At 41.1% G+C, this 23,097-nt stretch overlaps 1 long non-coding RNA gene across 1 annotated transcript; it reads right to left on the bottom strand.

Annotated features, from left to right (window-relative positions):
* Positions 1 to 2,001: 2,001 nt before the first annotated feature.
* LOC104002675 (uncharacterized) lies at positions 2,002 to 22,470 on the bottom strand. Its single transcript, XR_001710433.2, has 3 exons — positions 21,868 to 22,470; positions 15,501 to 15,763; positions 2,002 to 2,336 (listed from the first exon to the last, which is right to left on the bottom strand). It is a non-coding gene; the product is annotated as an uncharacterized LOC104002675 (long non-coding RNA).
* Between the last annotated feature and the right edge of the window lie 627 nt (positions 22,471 to 23,097).

Here is a 23,097-nt window from a genome sequence, read left to right as displayed (position 1 = left end):
AAAATTTGAATGAATTCTTAAAGGGCAAGTGTGGGCTGGCATGTCAATTTGGAAGAGCTAGGAGCCCCAGACACAGGGGAAGTTTCACTCACAATCTCATTTTCAACCTCAGTTTCATAAGCCTCCCCCTGGGTACACATACTGAAGACAAAGACAGGGACCAGAGCAGGAAACCTGAGAGAGCCATCCTTCAGGGACACATCTGCTGCTGATGGAGACAGGCACTGATGAAGACCCTTTCAAGCAGACACACTTGTCTGTGGAACTGGGCAGGAAATCTTGGGCCCAAGACTCTGCAATGCTGCCAGACACAGGTCAGCTACTGCTAGGAGAGAGACAAAAAATTCTCTCCCACCTAAGACCAACCACAGATACAAGGCAGAATCCAGCTGACATAGAGAGGAGATGAAGGAATGCTGAGAAAACCCCAGTTTCGAGGCCCAGGCTTACAGGGCCTGCCTAAGACTGAGGTTGGAGCATTAGAAGAGAGAGTCCCCTCTGCCCCCACCCAAGCCCAAAACCAATTAAAAGCAACAGTAGTTTAACACTGGGAAGGCAAGAACGTGAAAAGAGACCCTCTGTGTTTCAGGCAAGCAAGGTAGAATGGGAACACTGAGAAAAGTCATCCAGTACTCCAGATCCCACTCTAAACTCAAGGGAATGGCAGCCATCACCAAGGGATTTGAAGCCTGTTCAACTCAGTCTCTTCATTTCTTCTCCATACAACATCCAGCATTCAATAGAAAAGTACAAGGCTTTTCAATAGCAAGCAAGATAAAGCATGCTATTGTCAAATGATTGACCAACAGGAGCAAACACAGAGATGACTTCAATGCTGAAACTACTGAACAGAGACTTTAAAATAACCATGATTACTGTGTTAAATGATCTAGTGAAAAAGTTAGACAACATGCATGAACAGATAGGAAATTTAAGCAGAGAGATAGAAACTATAAAAAGAGTCCAGTGGAAATGTTAGAAATTAAAACATTTTTAGAGATGAAAAATTCATTTGATAGGCTTATTAGCAGACAGGACACAGTGAATGTAAAGATAGATTAATAGAAATTTCCAAACTAAAACAGGTAGAGAAAAAAGAATAAAAAGAATTTTTTTTTTAAAAAAAAGTAGAGTTATGGGGCAAATCAAATGGCCTAAAGTACATGTAACTGAAGTTCAAGAATAGAGATAAATGGACAAGAATTTTCCAAAGTTAATGAAAAACAACAAACCACAGATCCAAGAATCCCAGAGAATCATAAGCAAGATTTTTTAAAGGAAAACAAAAATTAAAAACACTGATATATTGCATAGTCAAACTGCTGAAAAAATATTTAAGACAGGCAGAGAGAAAAAGAGACATTGCATTTAGAGGAAGAAAGTCAGAATCTAAAGTAGCATCACTGATTTCATTTAAAACCATAAAATTGTAACCCTCATATTGGGCAACTTAAATTTTATGTTAATATATGTTAACATAAAGTTTATGTTAATTTAACATATATTTTATGTTAAATATATGTTTCCTCATGTATTTTGTCTCCCTTATTTGACTATAGACATTAAGGAAAGAGACCTAGTCTTAACACTGTATTAATATTACATTTATCCTCTTCTACGTTGCTTGACAAAGCATGGGTATTCAATAAGCACTTCTGACTTTGGAGCAGATTCATTTTTTACATGATTTTTTTTTTGCATAGGATCAGTAAACTTTTTCTTACAGGCCATACAAAGTCTTAAGGTATAAAAGTACTTTTAGATTAGCTTTATGAAACTTTTAAAATTTATATTCTCTACCTTTTATTTTTCAGAAATAAAAATTTTTAAAAATGTGTGAAACTGGCTCTACATTTAGCAAAATGAGATCATGGAGCCTCCCCACTCTGATACTTCCTTTCTCCAGCATTTACATATTGAATTTTAGATAATATTGTTACCCACACAATGGGTGGGTTTTATCACTTGGTGGGTGACAGTCCAAAGACCACAACCAAGGAGGATTTAACAAAGGGATTTTATTACCTACAACAAGTAAGGAGGACAGCTGGGGCAGTTTCCCAAAGCAGTACCTCCCAAACAATGGTGAAAACAGCTTTGGTTAGGCTAGTTAGCTGAGCCATTGTATGCGGAGGCAGAGTAAAGGCAGAGACTGTGAAGTAGCTGATCATGCTTCTCCATATGTCACATGTGTAGGAAATGGCAGATAAGCTCCTTCCTGGGTGGGGTTTTTAGTATGGTAATGAGGAAAGTTCGCAAGGTTCATCTCCAACTCAGGCATCTCCGGACTCAACCAGTTTTTGTTCATCTAGAGCTGAGCTTCACTCTGGAACTTTCTGAAACTCAAGATGCAACAGTTACAAGTGGGTGCTTTTTCAGGGTGCATACCCAGAAACCTGGGGATCTTGGGTTACGATATCATATTCATCCACGTATTATTTTGTTATCTACAATTCTCCATGTGTAATTTGTCTTTTCCTCCACAAACAGATTGTCGATCCTTCAAAATAAGGTCTGTAATGTCTGTATTTTATATCTCATACACAACAGATGCATAACAAAATATTCGATTACTAATGTTTAAATAATAAAAATATCTAGGAATGTCCAGCTCTGACCTGCTACGTTTAGGTCCCAGGCCCAAGAAGAGGGAGCCTACAGTAAAAGATGTGGAGTCTATTGCTGAACTCAACCTTGACCTTCATCCACACTCTCCCCACTGGGCTCAGCTTCACCTTTCAGGCCTCACACACCTGTAGGTGGGGCCAGGTCTGAGGTTCCCTGACATATTTATCTCTCTGGTTCCACAACTATCATTTTATCCCCTTCTCATAAGCTTCATACCCAGTTCTAATTCCAGCCCCGGGAGTCAGGCTCTGAACAAGAAGTAATCTTGAAAGGTATGAAAACAAACAAATCTCTATATAAAGCCACAGTAAAAAGGTGATATGATCGGGTATGTAAACCATTCTTCTACTAGGATTATATTTAAGAGAAATGCAGCACATTTTCACACAACAAATATCTATGAAATCAAAGAACATAATCCCCAAATTATTAGTTTAGCAGAATGTTTAAATAAATGGAATGTTTAGCCTGCCAACTTCTCATACAAGTAGAATAATTATTCCACAAAAACGTCACACTCTAAAGCCTAGGATTTGCTGGTGTGCTCTTGCAAATACGTTTGCACCCAAGAAAATTCCAAGTATCGGAGCTTCAAAGATGAGAAACACTGAAGTGTCCAATCAATTTCTTTGACCCACCCAAGGTGTTACAATCTATTCTTGGTAGTTATGTTCTACTGAACATAATGGAAACACTGAATTAGGGAACACTGAACCATGGATCCCAGGAGAAATACAGAGTTGGGTTCCTGCAAACGTCGATCACAACATTTCTATCAATCAAGACATAACCTTGCTTTATGTGTTTGTTTAAATAAACCTTATTTAATATATTGTTGATTCATTACCATTGAACTCAGAACTAAAGCACCTTAACTCCTACCTGAATGAAGCTTATCTAACACACGTATTTTCTCTGTAAGGCACTTCACAGCCTTCTGCTTAGGAATACTGGACACTACTTCAATACCAAGCTCCGGAGGAGGGAGGCATTTTAAACAGCAAAATCACTAGGAAATAGCACAAAAATGTGGAAAATATGGCACTAAGCAGACTGCAAATTTAAAAACACTTATTTACAAGAGCTGAAACAAGAAGACAGAGCGTTACCTTATTCAACATCATCTGGGAACATCCATGTCGGATAATTCAAATCCTTCATCACTCTACGCTTATCCACAAACGACTGCAAAAGCACCATAAGTACAGATTTGGGGGTTCTCAGGGATAAAGATTCTAGTGGGATGGCAGGAAAAACAACATTCTAATAGAGCTTTCTAAAAATGAAATGGGCCGACCCAGGAGAGGACTTTCCAGTCTTTGGCGTGGTTGTTTGTAATTCAGATCTGCCACTCCCAAATCAGGTACACATCAGAAAATCTGGGTGGGAGGCTTGTTAAAAAGACTCCAGTGTTTCTGACTTAGTAGATCTAGATGGGGCTCAGAATCTGTATTTTTATCAACAAATTTTTCATCACTCTACGCATGTCCACAAATGACTGCAAAGGCACCATGAGTACTGATTTGGGGGTTCTCAGGGATAAAGATTCTAGTGGGATGGCAGGAAAAACAACATTCTAACAGAGCTTTCTAAAAATGCAATGGGCCACCCCAGGAGAGGACTTCCCAATCTTTGGTGTGGTTGCAAAAAGGAAATTTTTGCAAATAGGCAATTTCACAAATACAGAATTTGTCACAATAAGCACAGACTTTATCTCCATCTCAAATGTCCTCCTCAATAGCCCAATTTGATACTTACCTTGCACATCCTCTGACCTCTCTCAATTTTCTAACCATTGATCTTGTTACTTACTCATCAACTCCCACCCACCCCCCTTGGCTCCAATGCACATTTTCATCCTTCCTAATCATAGAAGTGCTATGCTCAAGTTTGTACATTTCATTGTATGTAAACTTCATCTCAGTATTTATGTGACAAAATAAGTATAGTAAAATGTTAATAAGAGAACCTAGGTGGTGGGTATATGGGTATTCACCGTAAAATTTTTTCAATTTTTTGTGTGTTTGAAAACATTCCTAATAAAATGGGAAAAGAGAAAGGAATCACATGTTCCAAAAACATTCTAAAAATATATTTAATGAAATGAAATTGAATCTTTCCCCAATCTTCCACCCAATGCCTCACTTCCCTTCATAATGTCTTCATCAGGTGGTCATATGGACAAGTGATTTCCAAATGCTGGTTCATGGACCAGCTGCCTCAGAATAACCCAGGTGCTGATAAAAATACAGGTTCTGAGCCACATCCAGACCTACTAAGTCAGAAACACTGGAGTGTTTTTAACAAGCCCCCCCACCCAGATTTTCTGATGTGTACCTGGTTTGGGAGTGACAGATCTGAATTACATACAACCACACCAAAGATTGGAAAGTCCTCTCCTGGGACAGCCCATTTAATTTTTAGAAAGCTCTATTCGAATATTGTTTTTCCTCCCATCCAACTGGAATCTGCATCCTTGAGGTCTTCCACTCATCTATTCTTTTTATTTTTGAGGCCATAGACTGAATCCCTCTTCCTCTTTATAATAATCACAGTTCTCATTATTATTATGTTTTTGTAGAGATAGGGTCTCACTACATTGCCCAGGCTGGTCTCAAACTCCTGGACTCAAAAAATCCTCTGGCCTCAGCCTCCCAAAGTGCTGGGATTACAGGCATGAGCCCCCACACCCAGTCCACAGCTCTCATGATCAGTGCTGATTACATCGTATGACAGTACACTCTGTGCTACGCTCTGTGCACCCTCTCACGGTAGCCTTGTAGATGTCATGCCCCACCCCATCTTCCTACCCTTCCCAATACCAAGCAGTCAGAGCACCTTCACCTTCTGTGAAATCATGACATGACCTTCTAGTGTCTTCACCAACCTTTTCTGAAAACAGTCAAAAAGTAAACCTCAGACATTCTACTCTGCGTGAATGAATTTATCTAATCCTCTTTTTTTTCTTTTTTCTTTTTTTTTTTTGAGACAAGAGTCTCACTCTGTCACCCAGGCTGGAGTGCAGTGCGGCGATGATCTCAGCTCACTGCAACCTCTGCCTCCCAGGTTCAAGCGATTCTCCCACCTCAGCCTTCCAAGTAGCTGGGACTACAGGCATGTGCCACTACGCCTGCCTAATTTTTGTATTTTTAGTAGAGCTGGGTTTCACTATGTTGACCAGGCTGGTCTCGAACTCCTGACCTCAGGTGATCCACCTGCCTCAGCCTCCCAAAGTGATGGAATTACAGGCGTGGGGCACCACACCCAGCCTTAAAAACAAACAAACAAACAAACAAACAAAAACCGCATCTCACTCTGTTGCCCAGGCTGGAGTGCAGTGGTGCAATCTCAACTCACTGCAGCCTTGACCTCCCAGGCTCAAGCGATCCTCTCGCCTCAGGCTGCCAAGCAGCTGGAACTACAGGCACGTGCCAACCTGCCTGGCTAATTTTTGTATTTTTTGTAGAGACAAGGCTTCGCCACGTTACCCAGGCTGGTCTTGAACTCCTGGCCTCAAGTGATCCTCCCATCTCAGCCTTCCAAAGTGCTGGGATTACAGGCATGAGCCACCGCCCCCAGCCTGATCTTCTTCTGAAAGTAGATCTTGACAGAAGTAGACACTAAACAACATAGAAAGGAGAGCCTGGAACCAGCTTGAAAATAACCATTGCCTACTTCACAGTTCTGCACAACACTGGCCCCATTTAAAGGGATATAATATGTTTCTCTATTCAGCTGAATAAAAGATTTCAAGTGATCTAGAAACCAGTTTCTACTATTTACAATTTAGACATGTTTGACTGAAATTTAAAATTAATCCTTTCAGCTGCCATATCCCATGAGCTAAAAAAATAATTGTACAGTATCTCAGTGTAAAATAATGTCACCTTGAGGTCTGTTTAATTTTGCTTTTTTGAATAATATGTTCAAACATGCCTGCTAAATGCAGAACTTTAAACAAGCTGGACTGAAAGATTTTTTAATAAGATTTGGGGGATGAAATCACCAAGTCACCTGGTGTTTTTCAATAAAATTGAGATTTCTCAATTTTATAATTTTTAAATGAAGTATCATTGTACTCTGCTATGAATCAGATGGACACTAACTCTTTAGTAGCCTTTAGTCTAACCTTTACAAATGTTGGTATTCTGGGACGTGACACTTTTTTTATGAATGTGATGTCTGTGTTAATGTATTCATAATGTGTCTTGTTAATATAGCCATGATGTTTCTGGGATTATAGGTGTGAGCCACCATGCCCGGCCCCACTGGTAATTTTTAAATTGGTGTTTTCTAAATTTCCCGCATATTTAGCCACTGTTAGGTTGACCATAAAATTGCCATTTTTCTTGGCCAAAATGATTCAATCTAATGCTTACTTAATTTGGATTTTAAAAGGTAAAGCAGAAGTGCTGTCAGTTAGCAATTTTATTTCTTCTGCCTCCCATGGGAATAATTTTCAAATGTTTTCCTCTCTACTGTGAACTAAAGTATAATTTTCTACTTGTATGTTCTTTCTCATAATTTTGAAAACTTTAGACCAGATGAGATGGCTCATGCCTATAATCCCAACACTTTGGGAGGCTGAGGTAGGAGAAGTGCTTGCGCCCAGAAGTTCAAGACCAGCCTGGGCAACATGGTGAGACTCTTTCTCTTAAAAAAAAAAAATTAATAGCTGGACATAGTGGCATGCACCTATTGTCCTAGCCACTCAGGAGGCTGAAGCAAGAAGATCACTTGAGCCCAGGAGGTTGGGGCTGCAGTGAGCTGGGTTTGTACCACTGCCCTCCAGCCTGAGCAGCAGAGCAAGACGCTGCCACTAAATAAATAAATAAACTTCTATCTATTTCCAAGACTATCTTGTCACCTTTTTGACTCAGTCATTCTGGAATAGCCAGCACCCATCCCAACTTTGGAAAACCACATGTTTACATGCAAAGTCAAGGATGACATTGAAAGACAGAAGAGAAATAAAGATATTTTATATTCTTCTAAATATTCTTTAAATTCAAGTGACTTTTATAATTTTTATATAGAAAGTACCTAAAGTTATCTCATGATATGGCAGAGAGCCCTAAGGAATCCAGAAAAATTCAGCACCTGTAAAGATCAGAACTTGATGGTACAGAAAGAATTTTAAATAGTAAGTAAAATCTTTCCAAAAAGATGTTTACTTTTTGAATAGCATCCAAATATCACAAAGAGGATGTGGACAGAAGTTGCAGAAAAGAGTTCTATTTCTTTGTCGATATAAAAAATAAGAAATACTGCTTAATATACAAATGATAACTGCTTATGATGATGGCCATCCTAAATGCCCTGACTTGACCATTACTATGCATTTAAAAAAATATCACAGGCAGCTGGGCGCAGTGGCTCACACCTGTAATCCCAGCACTTTGGGAGGCCCAGGCAGGCAGATCACCTGAGGTCGGGAGTTCGAGACCAGCCTGACCAACACGGAGAAACCCCATCTCTACTAAAAATACAAAATTAGCCGGGCTTGGTGGTACGTGCCTGTAATTCCAGCTACTCAGGAGGCTGAGGCAGGAGAATCGCTTGAACCTGGGAGGTGGAGGTTGCAGTGAGCCGAGATCTCACCATTGCACTCCAGCCTGGGCAACAAACTGTGTCTCAAAAAAAAAAAAATCACAGGTACCTCATAAATATGTACAAATATGATGAATCAATAAAACAAAATTTTTTTAAAAATACCTCATCTAGAATAATTTATTATGAAATATTTTTTAACCAAGGCTCATGACTTACATTTTCCAATTTGGATTAAATATGTATTTTGAGTCACCTGTCAGCTAATTCCTTCCCAGAATTCACCAATATAAAATATTTTTCCCCTTCTGCGTTCCCTGCTACTGCCATTCACTCAGCCCTCAGGCTGCCTTATTTCATTAATTAGTTTTGATATGTACATTCCTGTCACCTATGTACACTCCTTAAGAAAAGAGAGTATGTCTCGACTATCTTTGTTTCTCCCGCAGGGTCTTGTACACTGGAAACATTCTTGTACACCAGATCTCTCTTTTTTGTTTAAATCAACTGTTTTTTCCCCTTGACTGATTTAATTACCCAAATCTGCATCTTCCCTCATCCATCTCTACTGCTATTTCTAGAAAGGCAATGGCCCAACAATATACACTGGTCTAGGCACAGACAGACAATAGTTTTATTTCAAATCTATAACTCAGGTGCTAAACAGATTCATGCACTTAAAGCAGCTGCGCTCCGTGTACTGTTCCCAGAATGTAAATAAGTACTGCGTTAAAAATTAATTAGGCATTTGCTCAAATACCTAATGGTCAATTCAGACATTTCAGGCTTCAACTTTAATAATACAAAAATATTTAATAATGTTAATCTTTCAGAACTGTGTCAATGGGATCATGGATGAGCTGACTCACTTCACCGAAGAAATTTACTCTCTGTAGAAAAATGTAAGCCTAGCAGATTCAAACTGTTTATACAAGATCTAAAAGAATCTCAGAGATATCTTTCAAATATGCATACAAAATATTTTCTGCCTTAATTCCAGTATATTACTTTTGAGTGGAGTGTGGACAGACTTCTAAGGCTCAAATATAAGGCTATTGTTTAGATACTATTTTAAAAGCACAATAATCACCTTAGTGATTGAAATAGTCTAGTTATTATCTGGATTTGGAATCAAGGGCCTAGGGTTGAATTCCTGGTTCTTTGACTACCTTATGTTGGGTGGACTTAGATAAGGCATTTAATCTCTCCTAGTGTGTTTTCTTATATCTAGAGTAAAGAAACTTCTGCTACCTGTTTATCTATTTAAAATAGATATTTTGAAATCAAATTAGAGCAGAGTTCCCCGAACTTGGCACTGTTGGTGTTTGGGGCCAGATAATTCTTTGTTGTGATTCTGAGCATGGTACGATGTTTAGCAACAGGTCCGGCCTCTACCCACAATGCCAGTAGCACACATGCACACACACATACACACACACACTCCCCAGTTCAGTTATAACAGCCAAAAGTGTCTCCAGATGCTGCCAAATGCTGGGGTAGTGGGGAAGTGACACATACACCCATCCCTCTGCCCACTGAGAATGAATGAATTAAATGACTTATATGGAAACCTTCATTAATACATTGAATATATACTGATCACCTACTATATGCCACACACTGGCCAGGTCAAATCAGATGTGATTCATGCCCTCTAACAGAGCAGATGAATAAATCAGTGTTTGTGGTGACAGGAGTTTAGGAGCCCTTGGGGTCAGGAAGGGGGAAGGGAAGTGTAACATTAAGATATCAAAGAGTAGAAGCCACAGGAATTGGTGATTAAATGGATGCAGGGGAATAAGTAAAGGGAGGAGAGAAAAACAATTCTTACAACATCAACAACAGTTCGTTATTATTTATTACCTAAGTCATAAGAATTTTTCCACAAAAACAGGGACATTTCCCAAAAGAAAGCTCATACCACATAAATGTTCATAAAAATAAATATTGACTTCACTGTGGCTGCTTTAATTTTAACCAGTGGAGAGACACACATAGACAAATGACTCTGTTCTTCCATTCCATTTGCACTTCTATCTCTAAATTCTCAAGGCCAACAGAGGTTAGTTAGTCTCCATGCCATAGTTAGACTATCAAGGTCCACAAAGATTGTAGGAAGGGGGTGACGGACAACATGCATCACTCATGGGTTTTTTATTGCATCCACTGAAGAACACATTCTTTTAACATTGTCTAAGAGTTCTGTTAGATATCAACTTTGAAAACCCAAGTCAAATGCATTTGTGCCATCACCAAAAGAAAATAAGACCTAAACCAGGGTAAAAAACAGCCTTTCCTTCATGACCCTGGAGATGTATACCTTTTCAGAATATTATTTGCATGTGAGGTCCTCAACAGAGGTGACTCTATTACCTCTCATCCCTGGAGTACAGCAAGGCAACAGCTATCCCATTATCTCATGGCACTTTCTAGTTCGTGTGAAACCAGTAACGTGTAGTTTCAAAACACAGAACATCGCCTTCATTAGAGGAGAGCTAGTTAAAGGCTGCAAATGGGGCCCTTCGGCTCCTCGTCCTGCAGAGGTATTTGGAGGAGGGCCATGTGCCTAACCACATCAATTTCAGATGAAATTCTCATTGCAAATGTATATTACCCAACACCTCAAAATGTATGAAGGCCTTCCTGGTTTTTAGGGCTTACAAGCCCCCTGACAATAGAATTCTTTGTGGAAATATCAAAATTCAAGTAACAGAGACAATTTTTGAGAGGATCAAAAATAGAAACCATTATTGGAGTATAAAAACAATTTAGTTGCTTAAGAATCCATATTTCTAAGAAAAGCAGCCTTGTTAACTGACATGTGCTCAATAGGCAATTTTCCCCATTTAATTTTCACAAATAGATCACTCTGAAATGTATTTCCCCTAACAAAGACTGCACATTAACGACAAATGATACATCTTCAGATTTTAATTAATGTCAAGAGCTTTATTTTGCTTCCAAGCAACTTATAAGAGACATGTTATTAATATAATTTAATTTAAGGGGACAGGCATTTGTTTTCTATTTTTAAAAAGGTGGTTTGAAATTCTGGCCCTGTCAACATCATTTAAACATTCCTGTTCCATGCTTCAATATAATAAATTGAATCAGCATTTTAATTGTGCCCATGCTTTGTGGTTCCTGGCAGGACAAAAAGATTCTCTGCGAGTGCATGACTCCCCCCAAGAAAACCCCACTGAGTGATTAATTACTAGTCTGGAAGATATAAATATGTCTCTCAATAAAGACAGTATGGACTGCTGGAAGCTCTGGCCTTATACATCTCCATGGGGTGCCTTAACTAAGCAGACATCCTCTTAATTCAAACAAGATTCTGGCTCCAGCATTCACGGACGGCTCCCTCATCATACACTGTTCCTTTATTGAACAGCATATTTCTTTTAATTAGCATCATTTTGTATATGTATAAGAATCAAAGGAAATCAGGCTTTTATGTACAAATATATCGAATTTTCAAGGTGCCTCTCTTCCTTAAGAAAGAACTGAGGACAATAGTAAATAACCTTGCATTTTCAAAAAAGTACCATCTTTGTATAAATATATTTTAGGTTACACCCAGACATTACTCATGCTTCATTCTGAGTTAAAGGTTTGGCCAAAAGACCATAAATTTATAAACGAAAACACGAACCGGCAGGTCTATAAGTCTATTCCTAAGCCTCACACCTATTGTATGAACCGAGAAGCCTCATGATTGCTAGAAGGGAGAGGAGCTTAGACAAAGGACTCATTGCCACCTCCCCTTACTCCATATAGTAAAAACAAGAATTGATGGAATTCCTAGGACTGTTCCTACAAGGCCAGAATTAGGTAAGAAGAGTTTATACTAACGATTTAAACCAGAAATTGCAAGCAACATCAACTAACTTGAAAATAAAGATTAACACAAGAAATCAATACTAGAAGTTGGCTTTTTTAAATTGGAGAATTCTCACGTATAAATTTTTAGTCTAATACTTTGCATTAATAATCATGGCATTTATTACTACAGTTGAATAACCACATCCCAACACCTTTTCATTATGTTTAAAATGAGGGGGTGGGGACAGGGGAACAGGATTATCGTAAGTCATTTTGACCAGTCTAGAAATCCAGACATCGGGCTGGGCGCAGTGGTTCATGCCTGTAATCCCAGCACTTTCGGAGGCCAAGGTGGGTGGATCGCTTGAGTCCAGGAGTTCAAGACCAGCCTGGGTGACAGCAAAACCCCATGTCTACTAAAAATACAAAAATTAGCAGGTTGTGGTGGCACACACCTGTAGTCCCAGCTACTTGGGAGGCTGAAGTGGGAAGACTGCTTGAGCCTGGGAGGCAGAGGTTGCAGTGAGCTTAGACTGAAAAAAAAAAAAAAAAAAAAAACAAGGAAATCCAGACATCATGTTCCTAACCACCCTATTTGAAACAGGATGAAAGAAAGGTTTTCTAAAAAGCCAATATGCATTCTGCCATGGGAAAATATTATTTGTATACAGACTTCGACTCTCTTACTATTCATATCTTTACCTGGCCTTGCCAAAGATATTTTTGAGCAGGATCATCAAACATAAATGCAAGCATTAAATCAGTAAGCAAACATGAATCTGAATTGGAGTTCTGCAGTAGACTGCAAAAATGGCCATAATATTTAAGCTCCTCCCATCAAGAGGTAGAGTACATTTTCCCACCCCTTTAATCTGGGCTGATCTTATGGCTTGCTTTGACCAGTAGAATGTGCACAAATGGAAGCATATCAACCCTGAGCTGAGGCCTTAGGAGACCCTACAGCTTCCATTCTCAAATTCTTGGAACTCTGTGCTCACCATGGGAACAAACAGAGTGGGCTGAAAGAGGTTCAGAGCCAATGTGGTAAAAGGTCCCAATCATCCCAGCTGTCCCAGATGTGGCTCTGATAAACCAGTCAGCCCACACAATCTATCAGTTAACTACAAGTACACAAGCAACCTCAGACAAGATTAACCAGGTTTGGCCCACACTAGAAGAACCACCCATCTGGCTGGGCGCGGTGGCTCACGCCTGTAATCTCAGTGCTTTGGGAGACTGAGGCAGGTGTATCACCTGAGGTCAGGAGTTCGAGACGAGCCTGACCAACATGGTGAAACCCTGTCTCTACTAAAAATACAAAAATGAGCTGGGCATGGTGGCACGCACCTGTAATCCCAGCTACTCAGGAGGCTGAGGTAGGAGAATCGCTTGAACCTGGGAGGCGGAGGTTGCAGTGAGCCAAGATCACACCACCACACTCCAGCCTGGGCGACAGAGCAAGACACCATCTCAAGGGAAAAACAAAAAAAAAGAAAAAAAGAACCACCCAGCTGAGCCCAGCCAAAATGGTCAACCTGCAATATTATGAGCTACATTAAATGGGTAGTTTTTTTAAACTATGAGTTTTGGGGTAGTTCATTATGCAGAAATAGAAAGCTAATATAGGTTCTATAACCTCATAACCCAATATTTCCAGGCTTTAAGCTCCAGTTTAAGTTTCCCATTATAGCCTTTTTCAGGTACTAGCATATATACTCTTTTGACCTATTTCCTTTTGAATTCTAATGCCACTTTTTTCTGTAACAAAATTCAGCACTTAGCTAACCAATTCCCTATATGATTTTCTAAGGTGTATATAACTATTATGCTTCACATACAATTAGAGGCAGAGACCATGTTTTATGTTAATTTTTATTATCTAACACATTAGACACATAGTAGGTATTCAATAAATGCTTGGTTTGATGTGAAAGCAGCTAGAGTTTGCAATAAGAGTTTTAAACTTCATGTGCTAAACTTTTCTTATTTGTTACATGTAAATAATATTATCCTGTGTTACCACAGGGGAGATTGAGTAATTTTTAAACTTTTACACTCCTTTACAAATATAAAATAGAGTAAATTTTATAATAAGAAAGCAAAAAACAACTAGATAAAATTTAAAATTTCTGTATATAGCAAAAGTCACAAAAAAGCAATTAAAAGACAGTGACTGGAAGAAAGTACAGAGAAAAAAACTAAAAATCCATAATATACAAAGAGCTCCTATGAAGCAATGGAAAACTGAGAAAAAGATATAAACTTATGGTATTCAGAAGAACCAATGAAAAAACTGAAAAGATGCTTAATCTCACAGATAATCAGCAAAATGCAAATTAAAATAAAGTGTTTTATCATTCAGTAAAAAGACTAAAGAAGATATAATATTGGTGAGTATATATGGAAATGGGCCTTCTTGCATACTGTGGATAGGAATATAAACTGGCTTATAGGAGGAGAGTTGGGCAATATCTATCAAAATGTTAATAGGCACATCACTTGTAACCCAAAAATATTTACCGAAACCTTGTTTTTAGTATTTAAAAACTGGAAAGCTAAGTATCCATCAATACTCTCATGGTATACATTGATTAATCTATATACAGAAAACTATGCAAAAATTTAAAAGAATGTGATGAGGTCAGGAGCAGTGGCTCATGCCTGTAATCCCAACACTTTGGGAGGCCAAGGCAGGGGAATCACTTGAGTCCAGGAGTTCGAGACCACCCTGGCCAACATGGCAAAACTTCATCACTACAAAAAATATAAAAATTAGCCAGGCGTAATGGTGTACCCCCCACAGTCCCAGCTACCTGGGAGGCTGAGGTGGGAGAATTGGTTGAGCCCTGGAGGTCAAAGATACAGTGAGCCGTTACTATGTCACTGCACTCCAGCCTGAGCAACAGAGCAAGACCCTGTCTCAAAAAAAAAAAAAAAAAAAAAAAGAATATGATGAATTTTATGTACTGACATGAAAGATCAAATAACATTAAGTTAAAAAGGCAGTTTGCCGGCCAATATGGTGAAACCCCATCTCTACTAAAAATACAAAAATTAGCCAGGTGTGGTGATGGGCGCCTGTAATCCCAGCTACTCAGGAGGCTGAGTCAGGAGAATCACTTGAACCTGGGAGGCGGAGCTTGTGGTGAGCCAAGATCGTGCCACTGCACTCCAGCCTGGGTGACAGAGTGAGACTCGATTTCAAAAAAAAAAAAAAAAAAAAAGGCAGTTTGCCAAAAAGTGTGCATAGTGTAATACCATTTTTTAAAAGAAGTATATAAATGCATAGAAAAAAGTCTAGAATGATACACACCAAAATAATACTAATTTACTAATTATGTATTTGTATTATTAATAATGATTAGTAAATAGGACGGGTTGAGGGCCATTGGGAGAGTGAAGGAAGACAATAATTTTTATATGCTTATGCATTATTTGGATTTTTCACAAGCATGGATTTATGCGATATGTGTGTAACTTGTTTATACTGCACATACCTGGGCAGCAGAGGAGAGCAGAGCAAAGATGGCTTCAAGAAAGGAGCCAAAGAAAGAGCTGGGTCTTCACAGAGGAAGTCTTCACTTTTATCCTGGTTCAGACCAGCCAGATGGTCGGCATTGCCATAGACATGAATATATATTAGCACCAGGTGCTCCTGCCACATGTCTTCTTCCGTGGCTCAGGAGACACCGAGCAGAAAGCTGTGCTGGGGACCCTGTGTTCGGCCTCTCAGGAGCACGGAGGAGCCTCTCCCTGCAATCTGGAATCAAGATAAATAAGATGAGCTCCTGAAAGTTAAACTTGAAAAACAGCACAAACTGGATCAGAAGAGAGAGATGAGAGATCACCTACATCATAATGAAGCTAGAAGTTACCAATTACCAGGCAACCTCCCCGTGCCAAACACCGCGGACTTTCACACCGTATATCTCACTTCATCTTCACAACGCACCTAAGGTTGCTTATTATTATTGAAAGGAAAAATAAGGTTAGAGGAGTTCAAGAAATTGGCAAGGGTTCCATACAGTCTAGGTGGCAGTGCCAGGGATTTGAACTCAGTTCTGTTTAATTCCAATGCCTATGTTTTTGGGGTTTTTTTTGTTTGTTTTCGTTTTTTTTTTTGAGACACAGTCTCACTCTGTTGCCCAGGCTGGAGTGCAGTGGCGCGATCTCAGCTCACTGCAAGCTCCATCTCCCAGGTTCACACTGTTCTCCTGCCTCAGCCTCCCGAGTAGCTGGGACTACAGGTGCCTGCCACCACGCCCAGCTAATTTTTTGTATTTTTAGTAGAGATGGGGTTTCACTGTGTTAGCCAGGATGGTCTCGATCTCCTGACCTCATGATCCGCCCACCTCAGCCTCCCAAAGTGCTGGGATTACAGGCGTGAGCCACCACGCCCAGCCTCCAATGCCTATGTTCTCAACTAACATGGTATGCCCTCTCCCTTAACAGACACAGAAAGGCTTCAGGGTTGGCAATACTTGATTATACCCTTGCTCTATGTGTAACAGGATACAATGAATCAATTTTAAAAAATCATATTGCTTAGCCATGGAAGTACAGAGCCAACAGCTTCAGAAAAGCACATGGTAATAGTGCCGACTCAAATGCTTCCCGGGCAACAGGGTCCCTGGCTCAAGCAACAGGCCAACTAAGCCACACGATGTGTAGACAAAAAGCAAAGTTCTCAGCTTGCCAGGAAAAAGGCCAGTGGTTAGACTGTGGATTCACTGAGGTAATGTCATCCCAAGAAGCCTCTTAAGAGAAAAAACAGCTCATCCATGAGCCCCACGTGAGTTCTTTTCCTATTTGGAATATCTATGGTCCAACTGGGATATTCCCACTGTCTCATGTTACCTTAGGCCTGTTTCGAATTCATACAGTCTACATGATTGACACAGGCAATGTCGAAGAACATGTTTCCCACAAAACTGTCACAAACCCAGGTCAACTGGATTCCCCTACAGACCCAGAGTTAATATATAAAGAACTAGGGCAGCCAGGTGCAGTGGCTCACACCTGTAATCCCAGCACTTTGCGGGGCTGAGGCGGGAGGATTGCTTGAGCTTAGGAGTTTGAGACCAGCCTGAACAATATGCAAAACCCCATATTTACCAAAAAAAAAAAAAATACAAAAAAATTAGCCAGGCATGGTGGCATGCACCTGTACTCCCAGCTACTCAGTAAGCTGAGGCGGGAGGATCACCTGAGCTCAGGAGGTCAAGGCTGCAGTGAGCTGTGAGCTGTGATTATGCCACTGCACTCCAGCCTGGGCGACAGAGTAAGATCCTGTCTCAGGCTGGGCGCGGTGGCTAACGCCTGTAATCCCAGCACTTTGGGAGGCCGAGGCAGGCAGATCATGAGGTCAGGAGATCAAGACCATCCTGGCTAACACAGTGAAACCCCGTCTCTACCAAAAATACAAAAAAAAAAAAAAAAAAAAAAAATTAGCCAGGCATGGTGGCAGGTGCCTGTAGTCCCAGCTACTCAGGAGGCTGAGGCAGGTGAATGGCATGAACCCGGGAGGCAGAGCCTGCAGTGAGCCGAGATTGCGCCACTGCACTCCAGCCTGGGTGACAGAGCGAGACTCCGTCTCAAAAACAAACAAAAAAAAAGATCCTGTCTCACAAAAAAAAAAAAAAAAAGAACTAGGGAGGCAGAGTGGGAGGGAGAGTGCTGTGTCTTTATGATTGAGAAAGAGATTTGGAACAATTCTGGTAAGGCACACTGATGGAAAATTCATGTCCATGTTTATCTGTTTTATACATTGAGGGTCCGTGTGAATTTTTTTGAAGAATGAGGACCATAGCTTTAAACAAAAATGTCTGGACACCAGTGAAGTAAAAGCAAGGGATGGCTGATGCCCAGCTATGTAATGACTATTGGAAATAGTCTTGGAATTGTGTGGAAATCAATTCCACACTTTCGTAGCTATGGCTGATGGAGACATGTGGTTGGGAGTAGTTTCCAACGAGTTTCTCAGAGTGGCTCCATCCAGCGTTCTCTTAAGGGTCTAACTTATAACCATACAAGAGCCCTTATAATAAAAACCCTCACTCTTAACCCCAATCCTAAATAGAGGGAGGCCTTTTAAGCATTATGATAGACACAAAGGGAATGTGGGATTTTCTGGAAATGCTGATTAATCCCTTTGGAATGGAGACCCAGATCAGGAGGCAGAGGTAGCTATCAATACAGCTCCAGACCTAAGCCATCTGAGTTCAAACCCTAGAGCTACTCCTTTCTAGCTATGTGGTCTGGGGGAGGCTACATGTATTACTCTGTTTTCATGCTGCTGATAAAGACATAATCAAGACGGGGAAGAAAAAGAAGTTTAATTGGACTTACAGTTCCACATGGCTGGGGAGGCCTAGGAATAATGGCAGGAGGCAAAAGACACTTCTTACATGGTGGTGGCAAGAGAAAATGAAGAAGCAAAAGCAGAAATTCCTGGTAAGCCCATTAGATCTCGTGAGACTTATTCACTATCATGAGAATAGCATGGGAAAGACTGGCCCCCATGATTCAATTACCTCTCCCTAGGTCCCCCCGCACAACACGTGGGAATTCTGGGCCATACAATTCAAGTTGAGATTTGGGTAGGGACACAGCCAAACCATATCACTATGTAACCTCTCCAAGCCTCAGGATTTTTATATGTAAAATGGAAACCACATAGGAGTATGGTGAGAATTAAATGCCCAGAAAGTGCTTGGTACTGAGGCTTGCACAGAGTAATCCTCCTCAAATGTTGGCTTACATATTATCCCAAGAGAAGCAAAGGCATGAAGATCAGATGGAAAGTAGTGTGGAGAAGAGAAAGCAGTAGGCACAGTGGGGGCAGGAGAGTGAAGAAGGGTGACGAGGAGGTGAAGGAGCTTTCATGATCTGCTAAGGTTTGTATTTCACTGAATAGGGAATAGGGATCCATCAAAACTTGTTAACGGCAGGCCTGGTGGCTCATGCCTGAAATCCAAGCATTCTGGGAGCCCAAGGCAGTGACATGGACAGGAGACAGGGAAACACTGGTTAGAAGAGGGCAGTTCCCTGGCAAAGGCCCCACCCTCAAGCCAGAAGACCTGTGACCCTAAATGAGGACAGGCATTCCTGTTTTTGCGTCCAAAAGGCTGCCTTTGGCCCACCACACCCCCTATTCTGCACCCATATAAACCCCAAACCCCAGGCTCCGCAAGGAGACAAGCAGGCGAGGAGACAAGTAGACAGACGGCAGAACAACACAGCAGAGAAAGAGAGAAGAGGAGGGACATCTGAACACCAGTAGGAGTTCAGCTGGGGGCTGTCGGAGAGGGGTTTGGCTGCTGGATGGCCAGGCTCCAAGGGTAAGATCAACTTCCCACTCCATCCCCCACTTCCGGCTCCCCATCCATCCCACTGAGAGCCACGTCCACCACTCAATAAAATCCCGCATTCATCCTTACAGTCTGTGTGTGATCTGATTTTTCTGGGATGCTGGACAAGAGCTCGGGATACAGAAAGCTTTCACACTGGCCCTCTGCCCTTGCAGAAAGGCAGAGGGTCCATTGAGCTAGTTAACACTCAAGCTGTCCACAGATGGCAGGGCTAAGAGGGCACACTGTAAGACATGCTCCCTTGGGCTCCCGCACCTGTCTGTCTGCGTGCTCTCACTCTCGTAAGGGGTTTGAGCAGCCACGGCAACCAGACAAGCCACGCTCCTGTCACATGTCCTGCGAGGGAGATCAGGGAACTACCATTTCAACAGAAGGATCACTTGAGCCCAGGAGTTCAAGACCAGCCTGGGCAACATGTCAAAACCCCATTCCTACCAAAAAAAAATTTTTTTTAAGTTAACTAGGCATGGTAGCACGTGCCTGTAGTCCTGGCTACTAGGGAGGCTGAGTGGAAGGATGGCTTGAGCCTGAGAGGTTGAGGCTACAGTGAGCTGTGATCCTGCCACTGCACTCCAGCCTAGGTGACAGAGTGAGAACCTGTCTCAAAGAAAAAAAATGTTCTAGTAATTCACTTGTTGAAAAATACACAGTAAGTGCTTACTCTGGGTCAAGCACTGTGCTAATGAAGGAAATAATAAGGTAAATAAGTCAAGATTCCTGCCCTCAAGCTTTAGTAGGAGACACAGAAACAAATAATCACAATCCTAAAAGATGGAGATTGCAATAAAAGAATGCACAAAACACTATGGGAACACAGAGGATGGAGTAAGTAAGTTTGGCAGAGAAGGGAGAGATCTTCCTAAAACCACAGTCAGTTGGTGAGAGAGGGGATCACCCAAAAAATGAGGAGAGATCTTTAATAAATGCAAGATGAAGAGAGTAAAGATCTGCACCCAGTGAGGAAGTTTAGAATAGCTGAGATTATAACATACGTGCATCTCCAAGCCTCTGGCTAAGCCTGAAGTGATGAATTCTAAAAATCTACTTCCTCAAAACTCCACAAGCCTCTGAAAGACACAGAGAAACAGCCCCAATTGCTTAGGGAGCCAGCGTTGCAAGAAGTTTGCTCCCCTGAAGCTGTTGACAGTTTTGACTCTTAGGTGAATCTTTGGAGAGGATGCAAACAAAACTCTCTCGTGTGCATTTAAGAAGTTCTCCTGTCATAGCCTGGCGTGATGGCTCACAACTCCCATCTCAGCACTTTGGGAGGCCAAGGCAGAGGGACTGTTTGAGCCCAGGAGTTCGAGACCAGCCTAGACAATGTAGTAACATCCTCTCTGTACAAAAAATTATGCAGGTGTAGTGGTGTATGCCAGTAGTCCCAGCTACTCAGGATGCCAAGGCAGGAGGATTGCTTTAGCCCAGGAGTTCAAGACCAGCCTGGACAACATAGTGAGATCCCATCCCTACAAAAAAAAATGTTTTTAATTAGCTGGGTGTGATGGCATATGCCTGTAGTCCCAGCTACTAGGGAGGCTGAGATGGGAGGATGGCTTCAGCCTGAGGGATTGAGGCTGCAGTGAGCTGTGAGCACACCACTGCAATACAGCCTGGACCACAGAGCGAGACACTATCTCAAAAAACAAAGAACAAGAAGTTCACTGTCACTGCCATTTGAGAATGGAATGATCTGCACATCCACAAATGGAAAGAAATAGAATGAAGATTACAAAAATTTTATTTAGTATAAAGTTGAAGGGCACGATGGTAGGCCAAATAACGTGCCCCCAAAGATGTCCACAATCTTAATCCCTAAAACCTGTGAATACGCTCCCTTACATGGTAAAAGGGACTTTGCATATATGATTAAAGATCTCAAGAAGAAGGGAATGGGATATAGAAGCAGGGGCTGGAGCAATGCACTTTGAAGATGGGGAAGAGGCCATGAGCCAAGGAACACAGCCGCTACAAGCTAGAAAAGACAAGGAAACAGATTCTCCCGGGGACTCCCCCAGAAGGAGCACAGCCCTGCCAACACCTTGAGCCCCATACTACTTCTGGCCTCCAGAACTGTAAGAGAAAACATTTGTGTTCTTTTAGGCCACTAAATCTGTAGGAATCTATTGCAGCGCCAATAGGAAACTAACATGAGGGAGGGCGTTTTCTCCAAAGTCCTCAAAGCCCAAATAAATAGTGTTTTATCAATCCTCTCAACATCAGACAAAGGAGAAAGAAAATGGAGGAAGAGGGAGGTTAAAGTGAGTCATCCAAAATGAAAGCAAACAGCAGAGCAGGCCCAGGCATTTCATTTTGATGATTTATCAAAATTACAGAAAAAGGCCAGGCGCAGTGGCTCACGCCTATAATCCCAGCACTTCAGGAGACTGAGGCGGGTGGATCATTTGAGGTCAGGAGTTCAAGACCAGTTCGCCAACATGGTGAAACCCTCTCTCTACTAAAAATACAAAAATTGGCTGGGCATGGTGGCACAGACCTGTAGTCCCAGGTATTCAGTAGGCTGAGGCAGGAGAATCGCTTGAACCTGGGAGGCGAAGGTTGCAGTGAGCCGAGATCACGCCACTGCACTCCAGCGTGGGCAACGGAGCAAGACTCCATCTAAAAGAAAAAAAAAAAAACACACAGGAAAAGAAGATGGGGCTCTGTATTTGGTTATCCTCTTTGCCAGTAGGATAACGTCTATCTCACAGAAGTGGTACAAACTGACTCCACAGCCAGGAGGGCCCGGCAAACTCCCAAGATTAAACAAACAACAACAAAAAAAGCATATTAGTATTAGCCACAGAGATGCAGAGAGAAAACTCTCTTGCCCTGCCACAGCAGTCAGAGTTTGTGCTAATGTTTGCGGGAGAAAAGGGAGAAAACAAAGTGAGGAAGAAAACATATCCGCATCATTCATATCCCCAAGCAAACAGACTCAGGACGCTGGGGAGTGCCAAATTTAGTTATTTGCAACTTTCCCCACTTGCAGATCCCTTGCAAATACATTTAAATGCAATCATCAATAACATCACCTCTTAAAATAAACATCTTTTCATTTATGAATTTTCTCCCCCGTTTTGACCATGTGAAACCTGCAAATTTAACATATGCCAGGAGAGGATGTAACAAGGTAGACAATCTCCAGCTAAGAAATTTGAAAAAATATATATATAAAGAATACGGGGGGAAAATCAACCTTTGATGAAATAATTGCTTCTGCTGTTATTTTTCACTATTACTTCAGAAATGTTCTCTCTCTCTCTTCCTTTCTTGTCCCTATAGCGAGGTGCCCTGCTGTTGTGCAGATGAAAGGTCCAGTCTCTTTAAAATTTCATGCAGAGCTCTTCACAACATTGAAGCTTTAAAGGCCCATGGCAAATTCAACATATTGTTACACTTGATGGAAGGAGATAAAAATTACATGCAAAATTTACTGTATATTCATTGTCTGGAAATACTATACAGTTACAGCTTCCTCTGTTTCACTAACAGATATGGACATGTATTCTGATTTCAATATTTAGAAATACAAAAGATGCACATGGAGTGAGTATTGTAGCAAAAATAAGAATGAAACTTGAATCTTCTGAGGTTAGATTAGGGTCCTAGGATGTGTGAACAGTTTTGTTCATAGTTTTCCTAAATTGCTTTAGATATGTGAAACATATTTAAAAGACAACAAAAGATACAAAGGGAATAAAAAAAGATTCTCTAAAACTTGTAT

The sequence above is a fragment of the Pan troglodytes genome, chromosome 18 (genome assembly GCF_028858775.2).
Source record: "Pan troglodytes isolate AG18354 chromosome 18, NHGRI_mPanTro3-v2.0_pri, whole genome shotgun sequence".
Lineage (NCBI taxonomy): Eukaryota > Metazoa > Chordata > Mammalia > Primates > Hominidae > Pan > Pan troglodytes.
Note: the sequence above shows the minus strand (reverse complement) of the source record. Positions and strands in the feature narration are given on the sequence as shown.